Here is a 6531-nt window from a genome sequence, read left to right as displayed (position 1 = left end):
TTTCCCTCTTCTTCCTTCCCCCTTCCTTTTCCTAGTTGGACTAGGAAAGAGGGGAGTCCTACTTCTACTAGGAGGAGGACTCCTTCCTCCTTGGTGCGCCCCAAGGCTGGCCGGCCTCCCCCCTTGCTCCTTTATATACGGGGGCAGGGGGCACCTCTAGACACAACAATTGATCCCTTGGATCTCTTAGCCGTGTCCGGTGCCCCCCTCACCATAATCCACCTTGATAATATCGTAGCAGTGCTTAGGCGAAGCCCTGCGTCGGTAGAACATCATAATCGTCACCACGCCATCGTGCTGATGGAACTCTCCCTCAAAGCTCGGCTGGATCGGAGTTCGAGGGACGTCATCGAGCTGAACGTGTGCTGAACTGGGAGGTGACGTGCGTTCAGTACTTGATCGGTCGGATCGTGAAGACGTACGACTACATCAACCGCGTTGTGCTAACGCTTCTGCTTTCGGTCTACGAGGGTACGTGGACACACTCTCCCCTCTTGTTGCTATGCATCACCATGATCTTGCGTGTGCGTAGGAATTTTTTTAAAATTACTATGTTCCCCAACACAAGAGCCCCTCGCCAACATTGTCCATGCACTACTACTGAAAACCCCCTTGGTGATCGATTACCAATGACATGCCCACTTAGGCCCGTCATTGGTGCATCACATCAACGAGGGACAATGAAAAGCCGTCAGCGATGGTTGTAAAACTTACCAGTGATGGACTACCCATCACCAAATAAATGGTGATGTACCTCTACTAGGAGTCATGTATTTTATGTCCATCATTTATAATATTGTACTACGAGTGACACAATAAACATCTGGCCACTGTTGGGGTAAATATTGACTATCGCTTCCTGCCAGAGCCTCAGGCATTGTGGAGAGCCCTGGATCTGGGTGCCCAGAGAAGTGATGCATGACTTGTGGGTCAAGGGTTCTATTTGGAGCAGTTTTCTTTTGGGTGGGGCGAGTGCTTGAGAGCCTGGAGAATGTGAAGACGAGTGATGGCCAGTCTCTATGTGCGGGCAGGAGGGCATGGGATTTTGAAAGAGGCCACAAGGGGACATTGCTAGGGCTTGAATGATGGTCGTACCATTGGGATGTGTTAAGGCTAGGGTAGAGCTGCATGTTCGACTATGCGATGGCAGAAAAATTAAACTAGATGAATTGAAATCTTATATACTATATACACCTAAGAAATTCATCCATGCTATCTTATTTATGTTAATATGTAGCCTATCCACCTCATCATATATATCCCCCACATGTCACCTCTCATTTAAATGCACATTCAAGCCATCCACATCATCAAGCACATCACATCAATCAACTTCTCACTTTCCACAACATGCACACCCTCCAAATCATCAAAAGACATACAAAAAACCTCCATGTCATTATTTTTTATTTTTATTTTTCAACAATAAATAGTTGAATTTGAATGTCACAAGACAATATGACATGCACCCACCCTTCATTTACCTCTAGCATGAATGTGATGCGATACTATTCCCATATATCTAAATCTATTTTTGATAAGTTGACCATTAAAAATTTTCGTAGCAACGTGCGGGGCGTTATCTAGTTAGTATAAGTGGGTATGTAACAAACCCAAAAGATGGAGAGGGGAGGAAGTACCATCGCAGCCTCCCCTCCAAAATAAAGATACATACAAGCGTGCGTATATATGTGTATCCGCTATTTGATAAAAACACCGTGTGTATCCCCTCGATAGCGGAGACAGGGGGTGCGAGCAGGGGCCAGACACCCCCCATCGCGTCGCCCCCCTACAATATCTTGTTTTTTAAAAAACAATACAAACTCAAGCGCTCATACACACCGTAGGCGCCTCGTCATCGATGGGAACATCTCCTCCCACTGAAAGTGCATCGGCGAAAATCATGATATAATTCAAGAATAATGCGAGCACTAGGACTTAAATCCTGGTGGATTGGAGCTACCACTGTCCCTCTAACCATCCAATCACAGGTTGGTTCGTCCCTACAATGTCTCGTTACTATGTGCTAGTTCTACTAGTAGTTTTTTTAGCAACTGTCGTCGTTCTGGGAACGGGGGTCCCTAGACTTGCCTGCGTGCGGCCTGCGGCATGGCTCAAGTGGTGGCCCAGTATGACCCATCTTCATCGACTCAAGCTCAAGACCCTCGCAAGGAGCCAAGCCTCGCGGGGCGTACGACAGGAAGCTTCCTCAGGAGCGGCCTCGCCAGGAAGGCTCGCGACGAGGCGGAGAGATCAAGGCAAGGGTACCTCGCGAGGTGCCCATGATGCAAGCCATGACGATCGAGACCAGGCGGGCGCCGGCCTGTGCAGTGTCCTTGTTTCCTTTTTGGTGCAAAGGGAGCAAGCACAAACCAAGGCATCAGGCAAAGGCTACCGTTTCGGTGTAACAAGACCAAGACCAGCAGAGCTGCATGATGGAGGTCATCATGGAGCCCAAGACAGCGTCATCGTCAGGGCCTTTGGCAGTCGAAGACCAACTTTAGTCAGGATAAGTGTACTAGATGTTCCCCTTCAAAATGGCTGTTGTTGGCGCCCTTCCCGCTCAATATTTGGGAAGAGGATCAGGGCCTCTATATATAGGACTAGCCATTCTCAAGGCAGGGGATCGACCAATCGAACCTTAGCCAGAACCACCCACACCAACACAAGAATTCCTCCCCTCGCGAGGCTGTTCTTCCTTTGTATTGTTCATCATCAGCCCCTGAGGCAATCCCCACACCGTACACTGGAGTAGGGTATTACACCACAATGGTGGCCTGAACCAGTATAAACCATGTGTCCCTTGTGCTGTTCATCTTGCTAGCCTAAATTCTTAGTGAGGCGTTGGGACGTAGGTTGGTAGAGAAGAGATCTTCGCGCGCACCCAGAGTTCGAACCTCAAGGGTCTGCCGGAACCCGAAATCCGACATTTGGCACGCTAGGTAGGGGTGGTGCCGGAATCTTTACCTCCGCCGTCTCGCATCCTATCGTCCGTCGCGTCCATGGCTGACGCTCGCCGAGCCCGTGTCGAGCGTCATGCTGCTCTCGCTGCCCATGTCGCCCAGACGGCTCCTGTCGGTGGGCCTCCCCGTCGTTCCCCATCACCTGCCGCCCATGCCGCCACCGGCCCGGCGAGGAACGAGCAGCAGGCGTCGTTGCTGCATCCCTCGGTGTGGCGAGAAGGCCGCACCGCCACCCCGTCGCTAACTCCAGCAGGCTCGTCGCGCTCCTGCAGACGCGCACGCCGCGTTGCTCCTGGGGCGTGAACTCCTGCACTACCGCCCCATCGACGACCTCTACAAAGAGTGGCTTGCTCGCATCCCCGAGCTCGTCAGCGCCGCAGGGGGCTCCCCTGCGCCGTCCCTTTCGCCGCATCGCCCTCCGTCCTGCGCGGGCAACGCAGCTTCGGAGTCGCATCTGCCGCCTCCTCCCCAAGAAGGCATCCTGGATCCAAGGCACTTGGCCCCTGGGCGAGACCCACCGCGCCCAGCGCCCGCGCAGCAAGAAAGGAGCTGCCAAGAAGTCCCTCGCCCTCAAGAAGGCGCTCGCGTGCTCCCTACACCAGCTCGCCATGATCACGTTCCTGCTCCAGCACGCCAAGACCCCGCGCTGCACCTGGCGGCAGTGCGCGGAGACCCCCAGGATCAAGCCCTTTGTCAGCAAAGGCCCCCGGTGGCCACCGCAGGCTGCCGCGCCTTCACCGCCGAGCTGCGCAGCGTGGCCTGGCTGGGCAAGTTCAAGCCGGATTTGCCTCCACGCTATGACGGCACCGCCGACCCCGCGAAGTTCCTCCAGCTCTACGAGCTGGGCATCGAAGCGGCCAACAGAGACAAAAAAGTCATGGCGAACTGGTTTCCCATGGTGCTCAAGGATGGTGCCCGCACCTGGCTCCTGAACCTGCCTCCCAGCACGATCTCCTCTTGGGACGAGATGCGCACCCGCTTCATCGCCAACTTCCAAGGCACTCGCGACCGGCCCCCGGCCATGAGTGACCTGCGTCGTATCAAGCAGCAACCAAGAGAGACCTTGCAGAAGTACATTCAACGATTCAACAACGCTCGCCTCAAGATCCATATGGTGACTGAGGAAGCCATCATCTCAGCCTTATCTGATGGCATCCGTGACATCAAGATGAAGGAGGAACTGGCGATCCACGAAGATTTGTGCACCTTTGTGGAGCTGTTCAACTTGGCGACCAAGTGCGCCAGGGCTGAGGAGGGGCGCCTCTCCCTCCTCGAGCTTCCAGCCGCTGATCCTGAAGAGAAGAAGTCCAAGGCCAAGGATGTGAAGCGCAAGGGAGCAGTTGTGCTCGCAGCTGAGCCAGACACCAAGCATGGCAGAGATCAGCCGGAGTCGTCCAAAGGCAGCCGGTACTGCGTGTACCATGACCTCCACACTCACAACACCAACGAATGACAAAATCTCAGGGCCGTGCGAGATGGACGTGTCGGCCGACGCCTCGAACGCAGCGATCGGGGCTACGGCCGAGGAGGAGGAAGAGGTGGAGGACGATGGGAAGATCGTGGCCCTCGCCAAGGATGGCGTGACCGGCCTCGCGAGGACCACTGGCAAAACCAACCTCGCGAGAGGGCTTGGAGGGATCAGCCTCGTGAGGATTGTCTGCAAGGCAACGCAGGCCTCCCTCCTCTGCCACTGCCACCAAGGAGGAATGAAGACCAGCATCAGGACGAGGGGGCTGGGGGCTTCCAGGAGGCGCGTGCTATCGCTTGCATCTTGGGCGGAGCTCAAGCCCCAGCCTCTCAGCGCATCTTCAAGCAGTTTGCTCGCGAGGTGAATGCGGTCTCCCAAAGCTCGAGGCCTCGCGCCCTCTCAGGTGGTCCACATGTGCCATCACGTTCAGCCCAGCGGATCAGCTTAAGTGTGCAGCAACAGCCGGGGTCCTCCCGATGCTCTGTTTCCCAATTATCAGCAATGTGCAGGTCACCAGGACCCTCATCGATGGTGGCGCAGGGCTCAACATTCTGTCTGTCGAGACATTCAACAATCTCCAAGTGCCATATGATCAGCTTCAGCCGACTAAGCCTTTCTCAGGAGTCACCGATGGTTCTAATACCCAGATAGGGCAGGTCCGCCTCCCTGTCATCTTCGGACAGCGCAAAAACTACCGTACTGAGCTCATCGACTTTGACGTCGCCCACATTCGCCTGTCGTACAACGTCATCCTCGTGTATCCAGCCCTGACCAAGTTCATGGCGGTGACTCACCATGGCTATAATGTTCTCAAGATGCCAGGAAGCGGTGGGGTCATCACAGTCCCCCGTGAGGAAAAGGATGCAGTGTGTTCTCTCGAGTGTGCCTTCCAGGCCGCGTCAATCAAAGACCCGGATCGCAAGAGCGGGAGCCTTCCCGAGGTAGTCCCCAAGAAGAAGAAGACATCACCTGGCCCGAGACCTCAGGAGGCAGGCACCTCCAGTGGCATGACGCCAGGATCCATGCCCGTTCAAGGGGCGCCTCCCTCCGTCACATAGGAAGGTGCGCCCGGCGCCCTCCTCGGGCAAGGCTCGAGGGCTCTCTCCTGGAGGGCCACTGACTTTGCCAAGATCACGAGGGAGGCGCTCGGGCACCACTTGGAGGTGTGCTTCGTGACACGTTTCCCTCAGGAAGGTACGAAGCAAGGAAGGTCCAACCCTCAGGAGTTCATCACTAAAATCACTCAAGAGCTATAGCAGTCAAGAGTCATGCATAGAAACCGCCGCCTGCCCGGCGTAGCTCCCCATCCAGGCGAGGATGGCGGGCTGCATGTCTACATTGACGTGCAAGGGCTCAACCGAGCCGCATCTCAGGAGCGCCTCTGGCCTTCACGTGTGGGACGTTGCGAGGGTCCGTCTCACAGCTACGCTCGCATGCCTCTTGGCTTGCCGAACGCGGCCGCTGCGTATCAGCGCCTGACGTGAAGCATTTTGGAGGCTTCGGAGGTCAGGCACTCTGCGGTCCTGGCAGAGATGGAGATGGTCCTCGAGGAGCCGCCTGGGCCCCCGGAGCCTCCCAAGGCTCAGGGCCCTGGGGGCTCGTGAGGGTCGGCTTCCTCAACGCACGTCGTTAGCTACTCCAACACTCCTTCGTCTCCAACGGTATCAGGTGACATCTTTCAAGTTCCATTTTAACTGGGAGCGCCCCCCAGGGCTGCATCATTTCCAGGTCACGTGGGTCTGTCCCTGCGGCATGTATCTCTTTTGCTCATGTATTTAGCTTACCTTGCTGGGGGCGCCCCTCGGGCTGCATCATCCCCAAGCCGCTCGGGCCTGACCACGTGGCATGTATCTTTCCTGCATTTATCTAGGTCGTGTGCCTTGCACATTCGACCCGTTATGATTACCGTCTGTTGCCTACCACGGGCCCCTTTTCTCCCTCATGCTAATCGCTTGCACGTTAAAAGAGGGGCACCTGAGCATTGCGACTCATGGACTCTTACTGGCTCTCCAGCCCTCACCTCCTGGCCTTATCCACGGCATACCAACGACGGCTGAGCTTGCTCGAGGGCTAGGACCTGAGGACGTAGAGCATTGACAT

Source organism: Triticum aestivum, chromosome 4B, assembly GCF_018294505.1.
Source record: "Triticum aestivum cultivar Chinese Spring chromosome 4B, IWGSC CS RefSeq v2.1, whole genome shotgun sequence".
In the NCBI taxonomy this organism is placed as follows: Eukaryota; Viridiplantae; Streptophyta; class Magnoliopsida; order Poales; family Poaceae; genus Triticum; species Triticum aestivum.
This window is presented reverse-complemented; position numbering follows the sequence as displayed.